Raw genomic sequence first — 23162 nt, 5'->3', positions numbered from 1 at the left:
ACAGAACTAACCTCATTGTTTATCCAGGTACAAGATTTGATCAGGAACAGGCTTTGCCCTATGTATATAACACACATCCAATCCCATACAGGTCTGCCAGGTCCTCTAGCACAAGGTAATGCAGAAATTGATCAATTATTGATTGGTAGTGTGCTACAAGCCTCTGGATTTCATAAAAAACATCATGTTAATAGCAAAGGTTTGAAGAAAGAGTTTTCTATTACATAGCAACAAGCTAAGGAGATTGTAAAGAAATGCCCTACTTGCTCTTTCTATAACCAAACGCCACTGCCTGAGGGGCTAATCCTAAGGGCACTCAAAGGAATGACATTTGGCAGATGGATGTGTTCCACTTTGCAGAATTTGGCAAATTAAAATATGTTCATCACACCATTGACACTTATTCGGGCTTTCAGTGGGCAACTGCTTTAAGTTCAGAAAAAGCTGATTCAGTAATCACTCATTTATTAGAAGTCATGGCTATCATGGGTATACCTACACAAATAAAGATGGATATTGGTCCTGCTTATGTCTCTAGGAAAATGAAATGGTTTTTTGATTATTACAATACCAAGCATGTTACAGGTACACCATACAATCCTACAGGTCAAGCAGTCACAGAAAGATCAAATCGAACTATAAAGGATATGTTGAACAAACAGAAAGGGGTGGAAAACACCCCCAAAAATAGGTTACATAATGCTTTGCTAACCTTGAATTTTCTCAACGCTAATGAGAAGGGAACAACAGCTGCAGAAAGACATTGGATAATGGAAAAGTCTACTGAACTAAATCAACCAGTTTATTTCAAGGATGTGCTGACCTCACAATGGAAGCCAGGAGATGTGCTGCATTGGGGAAGGGGTTTTGCTCTTGTCTCCACAGGTGAGGAAAAATTGTGGATACTGTCAAAATTAATAAAGGTTCAGTTTGAAGAAGAGAAGCCACTTGGAAAAGATAAATAACAATTTATTCACAAGGATGTCGATCATACTGATGGTAAGAAATACAGATAGGTTGGGGGCAGGGTTCTTTTCTTATCTCCACAGGAAAATACTCATCTTCAAAGAATTTAAGGGACCCTGAATATTTAATTACTGATGGATGGAAACTAGTTATGACCCACTAAGGATCAACAATAAAATTCTATACATTTTGTAAGTATTAATTTTTTTATATGTCTTATTAAACATTTCTTTATAAATATGTAGAGCTGGTTTTGGAGTTGGACTATGGCTCAGTCCCTCTTCAATTCCAAGCCTATTGATAAGAGATATCTCAGAGTTTCTGTCTCAGGTCAGGAGCCATGAAGTGGAACAGAATAAGAATATGTACTTGATAAACTTTCTTTGCCTTTCCTCATATCTGTGTCTTTCTTTATATGTCAGTATATGTCCTTGTTGTTAATATTAAATTTCCCATAACAAGCACCAAATTTTCCTACAGTAATCTTTAAAGTTTCCAGGATGAAGATGGGGCCCCATGACATCAACTCAATCTGGTTTTTATGATGTCATGAATTTTTTTAAGCACTAAAATTAGACCTGTTTTTTGGTACCAACTGCACGAGACAATTTCGAATGGTGCACATTTTTGACAACACTCTGGCCTGACCTTCTCAAAACACTCAGAGACTAGTTACAATTTTCTTAGGTCAAAGGTTAAATTGGGAATTTTACCATCATTTGCTTTCACAGGAGCCCCTAAGAAGAACGTTGCCCCTATGTCAGCTAGAAGCAATCTTAGAGGATGATGTCCCCTCTCCCAACAGAGTTTGCCACCAGAGTTAGGGACATCTTTTAGTGGTTGATTTAGGGTTGAGGGGATGGGGAGATATTTTATGGAATTAGGGGTATTTTCAAAAAAAAGGGGGGGATTAACTGGTTTGATGCGATGATTGGTATTTGTGAATTTCTGTTTTTAGAAAATTGTATTGGTACTGTTTCTTGTATATTGAAATATTGAATATTGAATGTGAGTTTTCCTACCTCTATTTTTATATAAGAGTATGCTTATAACTTTGTCTATATTGTATTGATACATCTACCATATTACAATGTACATTTCTACCTCTGATACTATTTATATAATAACATTGTTTACATTTGATATGTAATGACATTGTTTACAGTTGAAGATCATTGTCTTCATATATTGCACAGTTGTTTATTCTCTTAATCTTCAAGTTAGATAAGTATTGAGAATTATATGTTTGTCATATTTATTTTTAGGTTAATTAGATTTTTTAGATACATAGAGATTATATTTAGTATAGATAGTATGATCTTCAGCCTCTTCAATGAACTATAGAAAAATGGCCTTTAATCTAACCTAGAATTCTGTGCCAACAAGACACAATTACTCCTGGCAACCCCACTCTACTCCCAAGAGAACGTTGAGCACCAAAGACACTCCACTGGGAGCTTGTCTTCTTGGCAGAACTGGCCTTTGGGTTAAGAAAAGCCCATACCTCAACTACTGATAAAGATACAGAATATCCAGAAGTGGATGAAACAGGATTTTCTTATCTTGCCAAGAAAGGGTAGGCTAGTTCTAAGAAAGTTCCTTGCCTTTAATAATGGTATGTCAGTTATGTTAGGCCTTAGCCAAAGTTGGTTGACTCAACATTGCAAACGAGACATTGGGTGATTGCCCAGGTAGTCAGTTGTCTCTGTCAATTGTTGCACATTTTGGATATCTCTCATTTGTTAGGTAATATTAATTCCCTTCTCAGATCTTTGACGGAGTTGAAGATTAGGTAATTGTAGTTACTCTCTACATTATTTAGATTCTTTGAAATAGAACGTTTAGTATATTTATTGTTTCTATTGTTTATAGTTGTATTTGGTTTGACTCTATCTTATTTAGACAAAAAGGGGAGATGTAGGGGAGACCCAGCCAATCACCTTGCTAGCAGGGGGTGAGGTCCCCCGAGGATATTTTTTACTTATAAAGATTGTGAGCATACTCCCCGCCTTCCCTTCTGCTTTCCTGTTCTCTGTGGGAACCTCTGGTTCTGTAAGTCTATTTCCAAATTAAAGCTGTATATATTTTTACAATCTGTCTGCATTCATTTACACCATGACACAGTGGAACTCTGAAACACATCCTGCTACTACATAGAGAAAACCAAGAGGTAGTGACCAGCCACCTGGCAGGACACCCCACTCTCTAGGCCTGCCATACAGGGGCAACATCCTGGACTCCTCCCTCATCTGCCTCAGGTTTTCTAGCCAATCAGCAGGAGAGTTTCCTGTAAGAAGACTGACCCAATATTCTGCCCTCATCCACCAGACCCTGCAAGCCATAAGTCCCAACCCACCCCCAAACTTGCCTATATTCCTGCTATCTTGGTGGAACTCTAAAACACAGTTTGCTACAATACAGAGAGGACCAAGACAGAGAACAAGGAGAGCAGAACAAAAGAGCAGGATAAGAGAGACCACAGTGTCTCCCTGAGACACAGATGTTGACAGTACAGAGCATACCAAGAACAGGTTCCAAAGACACAGGCATCCACTGCAAGAATTGGACCAAGATGCAAAGACACTGCCAGCAACAACTGAAGGTTGTTGAGATGAGTAGGTGTCAATGCAAGAATTCTTCCAACAACCTAAAAAGCAACATGTTAATACCAGAACCCAGAGGTCATCCAACAGGAAGAATTGATCACCCTAACTCAGAAGAAGCAGAAGAAAATGATTTTAAACATAACTTTATGAAGATGATGTAGACCTTTAAAGAAGAAGTGAAAAACTCCCTTAAAGAAATGGAGGAGAAGACAAACAAAAAGTTGGAAGAAAGTAATAAATTCTTCAAAGAAATCCTAGAAACCAAGAAAAACAGTCAAACAGGTGAAACAAACAGTTCAAGACTTAAAGACTGAAATAGAGATAATGAAGAAAACATAAACTGAGGGAATTCTGGATATGGAAAATCTAGGTAAATGAACAGGAACTACAGAGAAGAGTATAACCAACAGAATACAAGAGATGAAAGAGAGAATCTCAGGGGTTAAAGATACTATAGAGGAAATAGATTCATTGGTGAAAGAAAACATTAAATCCAACAAACTCCTAACACAAAACATCCAGGAAATCTGGGACATCATGAAAAGACCAAACCTAAGAATAATAATAGGGGTAGAAGAGGGAGAAGAATCCCAGCTCAAAGGCACAGAGAATATACTAAAAAGAACCATAGAAGAAAACTTTCCAACCAAAAGAAGGATATCCCTATGAAGGTATAAGAAGCTTACAGAATACCAAATAGACTGGATAAAAAAAAAAAGGAGTCCCCTTTCCATATAATATTCAAAGTGCAAAGCATACAGAATAAAGAAAAAAATATTAAGTGCTGCAAGGAAAAAGTCAAATAACATATAAAGGTAGGCCTATCATAATTACTTGTGACTTCTCAATGGAAACCATGAAATCCTGAAGCTCCTAGACAGGTGTACTGCAGACACTAAGATCACAGATGCAAGCTTAGACTACTATATCCAGCAAAACTTTCAATCACCATTGATGGAGAAAACAAGATATTTCATGACAAAACCAGATTTAAACAATACTTATTCACAAATCCAACTCCACAGAAAGTACTAGAAGGAAAACACCAACCCAAGGAAGCGAACTGCACCCACAAAAACACAGGCAATAGATAACCTCCTACCAGCAAATCACAAAGCAGGGAAATACACATACACACTACCACTGAAAAATAACAGGAACTTACAACCACTGATCATTAATATCTCTTAATATCAATGAACTCAATTCACCTATAAAAAGACACAGGCTAAGAAAATAGATATGAAAACAATATCCAGCTTTCTGTTGTATACAAGAAACACACCTCAACCTCAAAGACCGACATTAACTTCAGAGTAAAGGTTTGGGGAAAATTTTAATCTGGAACTAAGAAACAAGTGGATGTAGGTTTTCTAGTATCTAACAAAATAGACTTCAAACTAAAATCAATCAGAAGAGATGGAGAAGGACATTTCATACTCATAAAGGAACAATCCTTCTAGAGAAGTCTCAGTTCTGAACATTTATATCCCTAATATAAGAGCATCCATATATGTAAAAGAAACATTACTAAAAACCCAAATTGCACATCAAACCCCACACACTAACAGTAGGAGACTTCAACACCCAACTCTCACAAATAAACAGGTCAACCAGAGAGAAACTTAACAGAGAAATATGAGCAGTAACAGATGTTATGACTCAAAGGGACTTAACAGACATCTACAGAATATTCCACCCAAACACAAAAGACTATACCTTCTTCTCAGCACCTCATGGAACCTTCTCTAAAATTGATCACATACTTTGTGACAGAGGAAACCTCAACAGATATAAAAAAAAATGGAATAACCCCTGGTATTTTATCTGATCACCATGGTTTAAAGTTAGAATTTAACAATAACACTACTCGCAGAAAGCCTACAAACTAATGGAAATTGAACAGTAAACTACTGAACCACCCCTAGGTCAAGAAAGAAATAAAGAAATTAAAGACTTCCTAGAATACAACGAAAATGAAGGCACAACTTACCCAAGCCTATGGGACACTATGAAAGCAGTTCATAGCACTAAGTGCCTACATAAAGTGGAGAAGTCTCACACTAGTGACTTAATAACACACCTGAAAGCTCTAGAAAAAAGCAGACTCACCCAGGAGGAGTATAAGACAGGGAATAATGAAAATGAGAGCTGAAATCAATAAAATAGAAACAAAGAAAACAATACAAAGAATCAATTAAACAAAGAGCTGATTCTTTGAGAAAATCAACAAGATAGATAAACCCTTATCCAAACTAATCAAAAGGCAGAGAGAGAATATCCAAATTAACAAAATCAGAAATAAAAAGGTGGACATAACAACAGACAAGGAGGAAATCCAGAGAATCTTTAGGTCGTACTTAAAAAGTCTTTATGCCACAAAATTGAAAAATGTAAGAGAAATGGATAATTTTCTGGATAGAAACCATATACCAAAGTTAAATCAAGACCAGATGAACAATTTAAATAGACCTATAAAATGCAAGGAAATAGAAGCTTCCATCAAAAGCCTCCCAACAAAACAAAAAATGAAAAAACAAACAAACAAAAAGCAGAGCTATATGGTTTTAGTACAGAATTCTACCAGAACTTCCAAGAAGAGCTAATACCTATACTCCTCAAAGTGTTACACATAATAGAAACAGAAGGAATATTGTCAAACTCTTTTTAAGAGGCTACAGTTACCCTGATACCGAAACCAAGCAAACACACCACCAAGAAAGAGAATTACAGACCAATCTCATGCATAAACATAGATGTAAAAATACTCAATTAAATATGGCAGACCAAATCCAAGAACACTTCAAAATAATCATCCACCATGATCAAGTTGGCTTTATTCCAGAGATGCAGGGATGGTTCAACATACTAAAATCTATCAATGTAATCCATCAAACAAATAAACTGAAAGAAAAAAAGAATGTGATCATCTCATTAGATGCTGAAAAAGCATTCAACAAAATCCAATACTCCTTTATTATAAAGGTCTTGGAGAGATCAGGGATAAAAGGAACATCTAAACACAATAAAAGCAATATACAGCAAGCTGACAGATAATATCAAAGTAAATGAAGAGAGACTCAAAGTGACTCCACTAAAATCAGGAACAGGACAAGGCTGTCAACTCTCTCCATACCTATTTAACATAGTTCTTAAAGTTCTGGCTATAACAATAAGACAACAAAAGGAGATCAAGAGGATTCAAATTGGAAAGGAAGAAGTCAAACTTTCATTATTTGTAGATGATATGATAGTATATATAAGTCACCCCAAAACTCTACCAGGGAACTCCTAACAGCTGATAAATGCCTTCAATAATGTGGTAGGATACAAGATCAACTCAAAAAAATCAGTAGCTCTCCTATATAAAAATGATAAAGAAGCTGAGAAAGAAATCAGGGAAACATCTCCTTTCACAATAGCCACAAATAACATAAAATATCTTGGGGTAACACCAAAGAAGTGAAAGACCTGTTTGACAAGATGTTTAAGTTTTTGAAGAAAGAAATTGAAGTAGATGCCATAAAATGGAAAGATCTTCTGCGTTCTTGAATAGGTAGGATAAACATAATAAAAATGGCAATCCTACCAAAATCAATCTATACATTTAATACAATCCTCATAAAAATCTCAACACAATTCTTCAAAGACCTTGAAAGAACAATAATCAACTTCATATAGAAAAACAAACAAACAAACAAACAAAAAAACCCAGGATAGCCAAAAGAATCCTGTACAATTAAAAAAAAACTTCCAGAGACATCACCATCCCTGACATCAAGCTCTATTACAGGGCTACAGGAATGAAAATAGTTTGGTATTGGCATAAAAATAGACAGGTTGATCAATGGAATTGAATTGAAGCCCTGCATATTAATACACACACCTTTGAACACCTTATTTTTGACAAAGAAGTTAAAATTATATAATGGAAAAAGAAAGAAATCTTCAACAATTAGTTCTGGCATAATTGGATGTCAACATGTAGAAGAATGAAAATAGATCCGTATCTATCGCCATGCACAAAACTCAAGTCCAAATGGATTAAAGACCTCAATATAAATTTGACTACACTGAAGCTGATAGAAAAGAAAGTGGGAAGTAGTCTTCAATGCATGGGTGCAGGAGACCACTTCCTAAATATAACCCCAGTAGCACAGATATTGAGAGGAGCAAGAAATAAATGGGACCTCCTGAAACTGAGAAGTTTCTGTAAAACAAAGGACACAGTCAATAAGACAAAAAGGCTGCCTGCTGAATGGGAAAAGATCTTCACCAATCCCACATCAGACAGAGGTCTGATCTCCAAAATATATAAAGAACTCAAAAAATTAGACATCAAATTTCCAAATAATTCAATTTAAAAAAAAGCACACATAACTAAACAGAGAATTCTCAACAGAAGAATCTCAAATGGCTGAAAGGCACTTAAGGAAATGTTCAACATCCTTAGCCATTAGGGAAATGCAAATCAAAACAACTCTGAGACACCATATTACACCAGTCAGAATGGCTAAGATAAAAAACACCAATGATAGCTGATGTTGGAGAGGATGCAGAATAAGGGGAACACTCAATAATTGCTGGGGGAAATGCAAACTTGTACAACCACTCTGGAAAACAGTATGGCAGTTTATCAGAAAATTATGAATCAACCTACTTCAGGATCCAGCAATACCACTCTTGGGCATATACTCAAAAGATGCTCAATCATACTACAAAGACATTTGTTCAACTATGTTCATAGCAGCATTATTTTTAATAGCCAGAACCTGGAAACAACTTAGATACCCCTCAACCGAAGAATGGATTAAGCTAATGTGGCGTATTTACACATTAGAGTACTACTCAGCGGTAAAAAACAATGACATCTTGAAATTTGCCTGCAAATGGTTGGTACTTGAAAACACTATCCTGAGTGAGATAACCCAGACCCAAACAGATGAATATTGTTTGTACTCATACATAAGTGGATGCTAGCTATAAACAAAGGATATTGAGCCTGTAGTTTATGATCCTAGAGAAGCTAAGTAACAAGGTGAACCCTAAGGAAAACATATAGATCCACCTGGAAAGTCAAAATAGACAAGATTGCCTGAAAAATTTGGAGCATTGAGATGGGGAGAGAAGGGAGTTGAAGGAGAAGAGGAAGGGAGAAGGGGAGGAGAACTTGAGGGAACGGAATAGTCGAGATGTGATGGAGGAGGGTCATCTATCTATATATTACTTTCATTGGTTAATAAAGAAACTGCCTTGGCCCTTTGATAAGACAGAAAATTAGGTAGGCGGAGTAGATAGAATAGAATGCTGGGAGAAAGAAGCAGATTCAGGCAGTCACCATGATTCTTCGACCTGAGATGGATGTAGGCTAGAATCTTCCTGGTAAGCCAGCACCTCATGGTGCTACACACATTATTGGAAATGGGTTAATCAAGATGTGAGAGTTAGCCAATAAGAGGCTACAGATAACGGGCCAGGCAGTATTTAAAATAATACAGTTTCCATGTAATTATTTTGGGTAAAGCTAGCTGGGCGACGGAACACAGCCCAACACTCCTCATCACAACAGAGATGGAGGAAGGGCAGAGATGAGAGCAAGGAAAGAGATATCTTGATTGAAGGAGCCATTATGGGGCTAGCAAGAAACCTGGCTCTAGAGAAATTCCCAGGAATCCACAAGGATGACTCAGCTAAGATCCTAAGTAATAGAGGAGAGGGTGCCCAAACTGGCCTTGCCCTGTAGTCAGACTGATGAATATCTTAAATATTACCCTAGAACCTTCATCCAGTAACTGTTGGAAACCTGCATGATGCAGAGACCCGCATCAGAGCACTGGACTGAGCTCCCAAAGTCCAGTTGAAGAGTGGGAGGAATGAGAATATGAGCAAAGAGATCAAGACCGTGATGGGTACACCCACTGAAACAGTCTAACTGAGCTAACAGTAGCCCACCAACTCAAGTAGGGTAGGGAAGGAACAAGCATAGGTACACTCTAGTCCCTCTAAATGTGGTTGACAGTTTCATGGTTGGGCGAACTGAGGGGCCACTGGCAGTGGCACCAGAATTTATCCCTACTGCTTGTACTGGCTTTTGGGGAACCTATTCTCTTTGAATGAATACCTTGCTCAGCCTAGACATAGTAGGCTTGGACCTTCCCCAAAGCAATGTGCCTTACCCTCTCTGTGGAGGGTGGGAAGAGAGGAGGGAATGGAAACTGGGATTGATATGTAAAATAAAAATATAGTTTGTTCTGTTTTTAAAAAAATAAAAATAAAAAAGAACTCATTGTAAAACAAAATTGTTAACAGAAAATATTTCTAACAAAATTTGAAGGTATTTTTAGAGAAATAAAATAAAATAATAGATCTTATCAAACTCATGCAATATAGTCTAGAAAATGCTATTACTTGAAAGAAATATAAAATTAATTATGTAAGCATCTAAATTTAGAGGGTAAAGCATAATTTGAATTCAAATGGAAGATATTTGAGTATGCTTGCAATACATATGTATTAAATCAATCAAAGAATCTGGATGGAGGCAAAGTAAAAATAAACAAAGCAGTGTTTCATTCTTTGAAGTAACTTATATAATATTTAAAATCATTAATTAATACCAACCAGAAATTGAGTGAGAGGAACAAGTTGAACCAGGCAAGGTTTCTATGTGAAGAATGAAGGGCTAGGACTCCAAATATCCTGCAGGGATTATAAGAACAATAAAGTAATAGTATAAATATCTTTATGTTAGTAAGTTTGATAACTAAGATGAAATAGAACGATGTCTTTGAAAGATAAACTTCCAAACCAACAGAAAAATATAGTACAGATATCGTTTTTGTCTGTTTGTTATTTGTATTCCAAATTTATATTTGTGATTCCAGATATTTATTTCAAACTTCTCCATCTTTTTACTCTAAGGTGGTATCTACTGATAATGGGGTGTGTATCTTAGAGGCAAAGAAAAAGGTTGATTTTGTCTTCTAGTTCAATCCATTAGTCTGTGTCTTTTTGTGGGGGAATTGAGAACATTGACATTGAGCGTTATTGAGTAATGAGCATTAATTCCTGTTGTATGTTGTGGTGTTGTTTTCTTAGATTGCTTTTGACTAGTTGTTCTGGGATTTTGTATTCCTTTTGCTTTCCTAGATATTAAATTTTAACTTCTCTTCAGTCCAAAGTATTCCCTGTAGGTCTGGTTCTATGGACATAAATTCCTTAAATCTGTTTTTATCATAGAAAGTTTTTCTTTCTTCTTTGATGATGACTGATAGTTATGCTGGGTATAGCAATTTGATTTGGCTTCTATGATTCTTTGGAACTTGTAAAACATCAGTCTAGTCCCTCCTGGCTTTCAAAGTTTCCATTGAAAAGTCAAATATTGTTCTGATGTCCTGTCTCTATGTGTGGTTAAATTGTTCTTTGTTCCCACTCTTAAATCCTATCTTTGTTCTGAACATTAGATTTGATAAATTTTATTTTATGATTTATTAAGAATATTTTCTATGCCCTTGATTTTTTTGTCCTTCTTGAATACCAATATTTGCAGGTTGGTCATTTTATAATGTCCCATATTACCTTCATCTTAAATTCTTGATTTCTTTTGAGATTTAACATTTTCTTTGAACATTTTTCTATCTTGTCCCTGACACTACATATTCTGTCTTCTCTATGACTCAGTCTGTCTGAGATACTTTCTACTGAGCGTGTTATTTGACATCATGAGCTTTTCATTTCAAATTTTATTTCACATTGGATGATTTTTTAAAGGTTGCATCTCTTTATTAAATTCTATTTTCATAGCCTAAATAGTATTTATTATTCCATTCTGCTGTTTGTTTGTGTTTTCCCTGTCATTGTTCAGGCATTTGTTTATATTCTCTTAAGTTTCTTGAATATATTTATAATTATTATTTGGGAATCATTGTTCTATGTATAAATGTTCTAAGTTGATTTTCTTAGGTATCAGTACATTAAAAGTACTAATATCTGGAGGAGATATATTTTCTTTTTATTTTATTACTTTTAAAAAATACCAGTACAAATTTCCCCTTCCTCTTCTCCTTTCCTCCCACTCCCTCCACACATCCTCCACCACCCCCTTCCAATCTTAAGAGAAGGCAAGGTATCCTGCTCTGTGGAAAGTCCAAGGCCCTACCTAGTACATCTAGATTGAACAAGGTATACATCCAAAGAGAATATGATCCCCAAAAGCCAGTACATACATTAGAGACAAATCCCAGTGCCATTGTCATTGGCCCCTCAGTCTACCCCAACTGTTAACCACATTCAGAGAGACTAGTTTGATATTTTCTTAGTTATCCATTCTGCTTGTTTGCTTTCTGTGATAGGATCTAGGCATCTGGAATTAGATTTATGATACTAGTTCCCAGTCTTCTTTTTGCTGGGTGGTTGTTTGGACACTTGTTTGGCATTGTACTTGAGCTGTCAGATTATGGGCTACCCAAATGGTGCTTGGTATTCACTCTTGGGAGTACCCTTTTTGTCTTGTTTTTGGGGTGTCTAAAGTAGCTTCAGTGGTGACAGTTCTGGTCAGACTTCAGGTGGTGCAGATGTCTGGCTGGATGGTGAATTTGGCAACTGTCATGCAGGCAGCATAGTATCAATGGCCAGACTAGGGACGGTCTCTTTCGGTAGGAAGTTTCAGGGGGCTAGTGCCTGGCTGGTTTAGAGTATGGTGACTGTCAGGCAGGTGGAATGGAGGAGGTGCAGATAATTACAAGCTCTTTAGGTTGGAAGCCACATGTTTTAAATGTTTCTGGACTTCTTCGTTTTTAAATTAATCTTCTTATCATTTTCCCAATCTCTGACACTTTACTATTTCATTCACTCAATATTATTTTCTTTTATTATTTTTAAAACTTATAGTTTATTATATAATTTTTCCATTGCCTTATGTACTGTGAATGATGTAATAGTTTGTTCTAATTGCTTTTTCTGTCTTCTTATGAGATCAAGTACACCAGATTTTGGTGCATCTATGTTTAGGATATTAATGTTATCTTGGCCAATTGTTTTTTTTGGGGGGGTATAATGAAGTGTTTCTTTTTACCTCTTTTGATTAGTTTTAGTTTGAAGTTCATTTTATAAGTCTGTATGATAGTAATGATTGTGTTGTTGTCCCGTTTGATAGGAGTAACTTTGTTCATCCTTTCATCTTAAGGCAATGCCTGTCTTTAAAACTAAGGTGATTTTTATTTTTGTACATAGTAGAAAGTTAGATTTTGTTGGATTTTCTTTCTTGCTTAATTCTTTCCTTCCTTCCCTTCCTCCTTCCTTCCTTCCTTTCTACCTTCCTTTCTTCCTTCCTTTTTAATTCTTGAGACAGGGTTTCTCTGTAGCTTTGGAGCCTATCCTGGAACTAGCTCTTGTAGATCAGGCTGGTCTTGAACTCACAGAGATCTGCCTGTCTCTGTTTCCCAATTGCTGAGATTAAAGGCTTGCACCACCACTGCCCGGCCTGGATTTTCTTTCTTAACCTATCAGTCAATCTGAGTCTTTTGACTGGAAGATTGAGGCTTTATTACATAAATTTAATATTGAAAGGTGTGTGTTTATTGCAGCCAATTTTTCTGTTCCTCCTTCTGTTTTTGTTCTGAGTTATACTTTCTTTTTAATTAATTATAACCTCATTTTTCTTTCTGGATTATCTTGGCTTTGTTCATTCTTCTCTTCAGGTATTGCTTCCAGTATTCTCCTTAGGATTGGTTTGTTGAACATGAATGTTTTAAAGTTGTCTGCATCATAGGAAAGTTTTTTTCCCCTTCAACTACAGCTTATAGTTTTGCTGAGTACAGAGTCTGTGTTAGCAGTTGTGGTCTTTTAGAACTTTGAGTACAAGGCTCTAGGCCCTTCTGGCTCTTGAAATTTCCATTGGACAATCAGTTTTTATTCTTGTGTATTTTTCTATAATGTGACTTGTGCTTTTTCTCCTGGGGATTTCTTTGTTCTGTATATTTAGTGTTTTCACTATGATGTGTTGTGGGATTTTAGTTTCTGGTCTTGTCTATTAGGTGCCCGAGTTCTTCCTGTATCTGTGTGGAGGTGTCTTTCCTCAGGCTGGGGACATTTTTTCTATTATCCTGTTGGAGATCTGGTGCATGCCATTAGCCTGGGATTCTTCTCCTTTACCTGTGCCTACAATTCAAAGATTTGGACTTTCCATGGTGTCACACAGTTCTTGCATGCTCCTTCCCTATAGATTTATTTTTTTCTTGTTCTTTGGTCATGTGGTCTAATTCTCCTACTCTGTCTTTGACTCCTGAGAGTCCATCTTCTATCTGATCCATTCAAATTGCAAAGCAGTCACTTGAGTTTTCTAATTGGGTTTTGAATTTTACAGTTTCATCCTAATTTCAACTTGAATTCTCTCCAATATTTCTGTCTCTACTGAATTTAGTTTTCAAAAACTAAATAAACTTAGTCATTTTATTCATCTGCATATTTGTATTTTCTTGCTCATCACTTGGGTGTTTACTGTTATGCAAAGTAATGAGTGTGGTATAGAAAACCAATAGAGTCGGTGATAGAAACTGTGACATTCTCAGTATACAGAGAAAGGTTTTGAATAATAATTCATTAACCATTCATAATAAAAGTGCGGAAGAATCTAGGAAGAGACAGGACAAACTTAAATATGTTGAAGGCCATCTGTGGCAAATATACAGCCAACACTATACTGAGGGGGAGATGAGTTTTCCTTTGAAATTTTATTACATTGATTTATACTTATGCATGCATGTATGTGTTGAAGATCATGCCACATATGTGTGTGTAGGTCAGAAGATAACTTGTGCGCATCAGGTTGCTCCTATCATGTGATTCCTGGGGATTGAATTTAGGTTGTCAAACTTAGAGGCAAGTGCCCCCACCTGCTGAGCCATCTAAAATCAGAAAGGAGGCAGCATGTTCAGCCTTTGGGTTTTTGTTTAGTATAAAGCTTAAAATATTCAAATGGAAAATTAAAGAAATAAAATAGAAACAATGGTAAGGTTAGAAGTACAACTATCCCTCTTAAATAAAAATCTCTGTTGTTATTTAATAACAGATGAGATGGTCCTATATGTAAGAGATCTTGAAACTAACAAGGAAACTCTTAGAACAGAAAAACACTTTTAGCCAAGAATCCAGACACAAAACAAGCATGCAAAACCAGTAGCTTCTCTATACCTCAGTAATAAACATGCTAAGACAGTAAGCATGAAAACAGTGCCATTCACAATAGCTTTACAGCTACCTATGAATAAGCCTAAGGGGGTGAAGCCATCTACAGTGACAACATCAAATACCAAAGGAAAACATGAGACACCAGAGGGCAGGAAGACTGCGCATACTCCTGAGTCACTCTACCCAATACTGTGAACAAACTTCCATATTACAAAATTCTTCAAATTCAGTGCAATTCTTATAAAAATTTCACTGACATTCTCACAGAAACTTACAAACTACCCTCAAATTAACACACAGAAACAAATGCCCTGGAATGGCTAAAGCATTTCTAAGTCAAAAGAGCAATGCTTGTGGCACCAGAGTAGTGAATTTTAAATTATACTTCAGAATAATAACAAAAACAGAACAATATGAGCACAAATTATACACATAGTCCAATGAAATAGAATAGATGATCTGGAAATCTCAAGAGAAGAAACACAAATGGCCCGTAAATATGTAGAAACAATTTCCAATATATTTACCATCAGGAAATTGTGAACCAAAACCACATGAAAATTTGTAGTAGCATTTCATTTGTACTTTAATAAATATTTATTTATTATCTTATTTTATTATTTTTTATTGTATTCATTTTTGAATTCCTTGTAAAGGAATACAATAGTAAATAAATCAATAAATAGATAAATGGATAGCTATTTCAGACTGAGGTAGAGGTAAGAGCCAGTGGCTGACTCTTTTGCTTTCCTGACCTTTGGGCAAGCTTTATTTATTAAAATATAAATGAAATGCCATTACTGAAATTCCATGTCATTCAAATTGTATTGGCAATAACCAAATAAAAAACAAATTCCGGTGAGGATGCAGAGAGAATGGTGTCTTTGTGACACTCTTGGTGGGAATTTAAGTATTGCGTCTGCTAAATAACCAAGTCTAAGAATTCCTGAAAAGGTCTAGAAGCAAGCAGGGTGTGGTAGCTCACACCTGCAGTCCCAGCACTCAGTTGGTTGAATGAAGAAGGGGGTTTGCTCTGTGTTCAAGGCCAGCCTGGGTGGGTTATTGAGTAAGACCCCCTTTTCCTAAAAACAAAGTAAACCCCTAGAAACAGAATCACCCAATGATCCAGCTGCACCACTGCAATCCTGAAAAGATTTGGCTAGCAGACTACAAAGATGTCTGCACATTCATGATTGTCTTACACTATGAGCAATGTAAGTTTATGCAATCATCCTAGATGTCCAGGGGAAGATGAGTGTGATGGAGGAGGGTCATCTGTCTATTGGTTAATAAAGAAACTGCCTTGGCCCTTTGATAGAACAGAAAATTAGGTATGCGGAAAAAACAGAACAGAATGCTGGGAGAAAGAAGCCGAGTCAGGCAGTCACCATGATTCTCCCACCCGAGACAGGCACAGGTTAAGATCTTTCCTGGTAAGCCACACCTCGTGGTGCTACACAGATTATTAAATATGGGTTAATCAAGATGTGAGAATTAGCCAGTAAGAGGCTAGAGCTAATGGGCCAAGCAGTGTTTAAAAGAATACAATTTGTGTGTTGTTATTTCGGGTATAAAGCTAGCCGTGCAGGAGCTGGGGGGCGGGAACGCACCCTGCTGCTCCTATTACAACATGAGTGGGTAAAGGAAGTGTGCCAAGTAGACACTATTGTTTTTTATTTCCCAACAGAAAGCAAAATACACATGTCATCTGCAGGAGTAAAACTGGAGATCACCATGTCAAGGACAGCAAACCACGTATATGCAAACATTGCATGTATTCTCACATATTCAGAATCTAGATGTAAAAACAAAGGTTCACATGTAAGAAAGGAAAGCATAAAAGGAAGATGACCAGTGTGCATGTAAGAGAGAGTAATGGGGTAAAGTACACAGTGGGTAAAGTACATGAAATAGAAAAAATGCTGGAATGAAACCTGTACCTTTGTACAATGTACAAAGGATCCAGCACATTAGTTAGAACTGAATGCTAATTTCTCAAAAGCATAAAATCCTGTTTACAAACAACTTGTATAGAAGTAGTCATAGCATCTTGACTCACTGTAGCCTGGATCTGAACTGCACATAAATGTCCATCTAGGGAGAATGGAAAACTGGGGTTTAAGATAGTGAATATATAAGACTAGATGACTGACACTGACCCAGTGTTAGTGGACCTCAGACACCTGCTGAAGGGCAGCAAAGGCTAAGCCAGAAAGACATCTGCTGTGCCCTGGTCATGAACAGGCAAAAGCGACTTTGATGGTAGAAATTATAGCCATTGTTTTCTTTCAGGGAGAGTTACTTATTGTAAAATTTATAGCAAAATGGGAAATGTCAAAGTTTGAGAAGTGGTTACATGACTCTCCTTCGTATAAGAATCTCTCTGTACACTTAAATTTCTTCATTTTAAAGTATTTGAATTGTGGAGCTGGAGAGATGGCTCAGCTGTTCAGAACACTTATTCTCTTATAGAGAGGCCAGGTTCACTTCCCAGGATCCAAGTGGCAGATCACAGTTATCAGTAACTATGGTTCCAGGGGGCTCTGACTCCCTCTTGTGGCTTCCATAGGTAACAGGCTTACACATGGTATACATATACAAGTAGGAAAACACTACACATAAAATGGAAATAAATAAATCTTTGAAAATGTGATAAACTATGTACAACGTAATTCTGTATTTCCTCACACATGTAATTTTGGGAATTATGAAAAATATACCTATAAAGAGGTATCTGAATACTATAGAGGACCATGAGGATTATTGAGAATGAGGTCAGAAGGTTGCCATATGCAATGGAATCTTAATTATAATATTCTCCTGAATTTTTCTATTTCCAACAATGAACAATAAAATGTCTCCTGGGATTATGCTGCTTTTTAAATCCAATTCTCATATTTCTCTAGTGAATGTCTTAGAGGTTTGTCCTTTTGGACCTTGTGTGACTATACCCATGACAGTAAACCATCCTGTAGTAGTATATCATAGGATTTATAAATGTATTATCATTTATGACTGCAATTATTTTCAGCTATACGTAATGGACTTCCATAACTAGCTGAAAAGAAAATAGCTACCAACCTCCACGAACAAGAAGATTTGACTTTTATTGTCCTCTTTCCTTAAGTTTCTTTGAATGGATGTACAACCAGGAGGTATGATATTCATATTAGGTCCCATATAAAGTTAATACACTTTGTGGAGTGAGTATGCTATCATGTCTCAAGGAATGAATGACAATTCCATAGAATGATTATTTAGAAATAATTTTCTGTCTTGAAATAATAAATCCTGCATTATTTGATTTGTAGGTCAAAGACATTACAGCTCTTAATTAAGAGTGTTCTTAACTGATTTTCGATAAAGGAGCTAAAAGTATACAATGGAAGAAAGAAAGCATCTTCAACAAATGGTGCTGGCACAATTGGATGTCAACCTGTAGAAAAATGAAAATAGACCCATATCTATCACCATGCACAAAACTCAAGTCCAAATGGATCAAAGACCTCAATATCAATCTGAACACACTGAACCTGATAGAAGAGAAAATGGGAAGTACCCTACAACATATGGGCACAGGAGATCGCTTCCTATGTATAACCCCAGCAGCACAGACATTAAGGGCAACATTGAATAAATGGGACCTCCTGAAACTGAGAAGCTTCTGTAAAGCAAAGGACACTGTCATTAAGACAAAAAGGCAGCCTACTGACTGGGAGAAGATCTTCACCAACCCCGCAACAGACAAAGGTCTGATCTCCAAAATATATAAAGAACTCAAGAAACTAGACTTTAAAAGGATAATTAACCCAATTAAAAAATGGGGCACTGAACTGAACAGAGAATTCTCAACAGAAGAAGTTCAAATGGCCAAAAGATACTTAAGGTCATGCTCAACCTCCTTAGCGATCAGAGAAATGCAAATCAAAACAACTTTGAGATATCATCTTACACCTGTCAGAATGGCTAAAATCAAAAACACCAAGGATAGCCTTTGCTGGAGAGGTTGTGGAGAAAGGGGTACCCTCATCCATTGCTGGTGGGACTGCAAACTTGTGCAACCACTTTGGAAATCAGTGTGGCGGTTTCTCAGAAAAATTGGGATCAACCTACCCCTGGACCCAGCAATACCACTCTTGGGAATATACCCAAGAGATGCCCTATCATATGACAAAAGCATTTGTCCAACTATGTTCATAGCAGCATTATTTGTAATAGCCAGAACCTGGAAGCAACCTAGATGCCCTTCAATGGAAGAATGGATGAAGAAAGTGTGGAATATATACACATTAGAGTACTACTCTGCGGTAAAAAACAATGACTTCTCGAATTTTGCATGCAAATGGATGGAAATAGAAAATACTATCCTGAGTGAGGTAACCCAGACCCAAAAAGAAGATCATGGGATGTACTCACTCATAATTGGTTTCTAGCCATGGATAGGGGCCACTGAGTCTATAATTTGTGATCCTAAAGAAGCTAAACAAGAGGGTAAACCCAAGGAAAAACATATAGATATCCTCCCAGCTATGGGAAATAGACATGACTGATGGGCAAAAAATTGGAATCTTGGGGGTGGGGTGGGATGGGGATGAGGGGTGTTGGGGAGAGAAAAGTGTGAAGGAGAAGATGAGGGGAACTGGGGGAATCGGGGTGATTGGGGATAAAGGAAGGTTGGATAGGGGAGCAGGGAAACTCATACCTTAGGTAAGGGAGCCACCTAAGGGTTGGCAAGAGACTTGAACTTGGAATGGCTACCAGATGCCCAGGGCAATGTCCCCAGTTAGTTCATTGGGGCACCTGAGGATAGGGAACCTGAAATGAACCTTTCCTATAATCATACTGATGAATATCTTGCATATCACCATAGAACCTTCATCTAGCGATGGATGGAGATAGAGCCAGAGACCCACACTGGAGCACCGGACTGAGCTCCCAAGGTTATAATGAGGAACAGAAGGAGAGAGAACATGAACAAGGAAGTCAGGACCATGAGGGGTGCACCCAACCACTGAGACAGTGGGGCCGACCTATTGGGAGCTCACCAAGGCCAGCTGGACTGCTACTGAAAAAACATGAAATAAAACCGGACTCTCTGAATGTGGCGGACAATGAGAGCTGACGAGAGGCCAAGGAGAATGGCACAGGAACTTTCATCTGGCGATAGATCGAGAGAGAGACAGAGACCCAATTTGGAGCAGCGGTCTGAGCTCTTAAGGTCCAAATGAGGAGCAGAAGGAGGGAGAACATGAGCAAGGAAATCAGGACCACGAGGCGTGCACCCACCCACTGTGACAGTGGAACTGATCTATTGGGAGCTCTCCAAGGCCAGCTGGACTGGGACTGAATAAGCATGGGTTGAAACTGGACTCTCTGAACATGGCGGACAATGAAGGCTGATGAGAAGCCAAGGACAATGGCACTAGGTTTCGATCCTAATACATGAACTGGCTTTGTGGGAGCTTAGCCTGTTTGGATGCTCACCTTCCTGGGCCTGGATGGAAGTGGGAGGACCTTGGTCTTCCTGTAGGGCAGGGAATTTGGACTGCTCTTCAGTATCGAGAGGGAGGGGGAATGGACTGGGGGGAGGAGAAGAGGAGTGGGGATGGGGGAGGGGAGTGGGGGGAGGGGGCAATGTGAGGGAGGAGGGGGAGGGGAATGGGAAACGGGGAGCAGTTGGAAATTTTAATTAAAAAAGAATAAAAAAAAAAACCAAAAAAAAAAAATTAAGAGTGTTCTTTTACTTTTGTTTTTCTCTTGCCTAGGGGGAAGATTTTACTTTGTTGGGAGAAGGAAGAATTAACTAAAGCATTTCTTCTCCTGGGATCTGTTTCCTGGTAAGTGTGTAGCCAAAGGGAGAATGTGCAATTTGAAACAGATCGGTCGTTAAGCTAGCACTGTGGTTCCTGCACAGTTAATGCCGTCGATCTGGGAAGTCAGGAAATTAAGCCGAGCTGACTAGTGCTGAGTGTCGACACTGGAGCACCAGTTTCCCTCAAATCCCCAGACACTTCCTCTTAGAGCTGTCACACATCATTCTGCCTTCTACCGGGCAATGTCTTTGAAATAATAACGTGCCTTCAGTTGTTGATTCGATTTGCAGCGGAACCTTCTATTAACAATGTTTACAGGAAGGCAAGGGCCGTGGACAAATTGTGAAGGACAGCAGAATCAGAAACTTCCATTCTGCAAGGATAGTAGATGGGGCAGGACATGGAGTTACACGTTATGTTTTTCTTCCTTGTGCCTGGACAAAATTCCATTGCACTTTTTTGCCATCTTCACACACAGTTCCTTTTAACCTCACTGGATAGCTATGAGAGTCTTATGGTAGGCAGCATTTTTACCCCTTCTGGGTAGTGGGAAATAACTCATTCTGCACAGACTTTGTTTAAAAATCAGCTTGGGATTATGATAGTTGGAGCACAGACATTTCATGCTATTTCCAGAGGCTACAGTCAGCACATAGGAGATCTTTAGGACACACATGTCTGCAGTACAGACACCAGTACTGTTTTCTGTAGAGTGAACACCTGCAGTGTTCTGTGGTACTTGTGTGTTTCACCTTTAAAAGCATCGTTCTCGGTTTTTATTCTTTACCTTATGTGATATTATCCAGAGATAATATTTTTAAGACTATGTGATTCTGAAAATCAACACAAAACCAGACTACACATTCCATACCTCTATTTTAGAAGTGAGAAATGTAAAAATAATTTATAATAAAGTATTTTCAATTAAAATATGACTCCTTAGAGCAATCAGAGCAATCAACTTTATTTGAACATTTTAAAAATTGAACATAAGTTCTTTTCTCATATAATACATCCAGTTCCCCCTCAGTTCTTCTAACCTCTCCCCATCTCCCCTAGATCCACTCTTCTTCCATTTCCCTTCAGAAAAGAGCAGGCCTCCAAGAGCCTACAACCAAACACAACAAAACAGGATGCAATAAGACAAAATTTTGAGATACAAAAGCTCTCAAAATGAAGCTGGACAAGGCAAACCAACAGGAGGAAAGGAGTCCCAAGATCGGGCAAAAGAGTCAGAGACATACTGATCCCACTGTCAGGAGTTCTACACAACACTAAGCTAATGGCCTGGTGCAGACCCCTGCAGGCCCCGAACTTAGGGCAAACAACTTTTAAAAGAAGTGGCCACCAATTCAATTATTTTTTCTTTGATGATGGCAGATTTGCTTAACAAATGAAGAAGGTTGATGGCAAGAATATCAGGAGCAAGGATGGAGCCGAGGAATGAGTCCACAGTCGTGGAGTTTGTGCTGGAGGGGTTCCATGTGGCTCAGCACCTGGGCAAGGTCCTCTTCTCAGTGCACCTGCTGGTCTATCTGGCCTCAGTCGTAGGAAACACACTCATAATCGCCATCACTTGGACTGATCCTCACCTGCAGACCCCTATGTACTTCTTCCTCAGAAGTTTCTCCTTCTGTGAAGGCTGTTTCGTCTCCACGGTAATCCCCAAACTGCTGTCCATCTTTCTTTTTAGAGACAGAGCGATTCATTTCGCTTCTTGCATCACCCAAGCCTTTTTCTTTTTGTTTCTTGGGTCAACAATTTTCTTCCATATGGCTGTGATGTCCTTGGATCGCTATCTGGCCATATGCAAGCCTCTGCACTACTCAACTATCATGAACCCCAGGGTCTGTTTCCTTCTGGTTTTCTTCAGCTATGTGCTTTCCTTCCTTCTGATCACTACTGTAATTCTGAAGCTCTCCTGTTTGTCTTTCTGTGGCTCCAATGTCATCCCCCATTTCTTCTGTGACCTTGGCTCCTTACTTCATCTCTCCTGTTCAGACACTAAATCTCTTGAAAGAATGGCTTTTGGGGTCGCTTTGGTTGTCCTTTGCACATCTATCGTTACATCTGTCTTTGCATATATCAACATACTCTTCTCGGTCATGCACCTTCCATCTGCCAGAGATCGACAGAAAGCTTTCTCCACTGCTCATCCCACCTCATTGTCCTCTCTCTCATGTACGGCAGTTGCGTGTTTATATATGTGAAACCGAAGCAAACAGGCAGACTGGAATCCAACAGAGCGGCTGCTCTTGTGAACACAGTGCTGACCCCGCTTCTGAACCCTGTCATCTACACCCTGCGCAACAAGCAGGTCCACCAGGCTCTGAGGAATGCACTGGCTAGAGTGAACTTACGAAAATAGCATTATCTTTTTCAAAAGGTGCGTCTTCTTGGTCCATCTAACTGAAGCTCCCCTACCGTGGAAACCCTCTCTATAAAACGTCTGTATGGTGATCTGGTTTATGCTAAGTTCACTAGGTCCTTGTTCCCTTATCTTTCAATGCCCTGTATAATTTGAAAAAAAATGTTCACCACTTTGTACTGAAAATAATCTTCATTTCTGTTTATTGGCCTTATATTAATT

At 38.1% G+C, this 23162-nt stretch overlaps 1 pseudogene; it reads left to right on the top strand.

Moving 5' to 3' along the window:
* The first annotated feature begins 21978 nt into the window (after positions 1 to 21978).
* On the top strand, positions 21979 to 22940 carry LOC130884850 (olfactory receptor 6C75-like; annotated as a pseudogene).
* The last annotated feature ends 222 nt before the right edge of the window (positions 22941 to 23162 follow it).

The sequence above is a fragment of the Chionomys nivalis genome, chromosome 1 (genome assembly GCF_950005125.1).
Source record: "Chionomys nivalis chromosome 1, mChiNiv1.1, whole genome shotgun sequence".
In the NCBI taxonomy this organism is placed as follows: domain Eukaryota; kingdom Metazoa; phylum Chordata; class Mammalia; order Rodentia; family Cricetidae; genus Chionomys; species Chionomys nivalis.
This window is presented reverse-complemented; position numbering and strand designations above follow the sequence as displayed.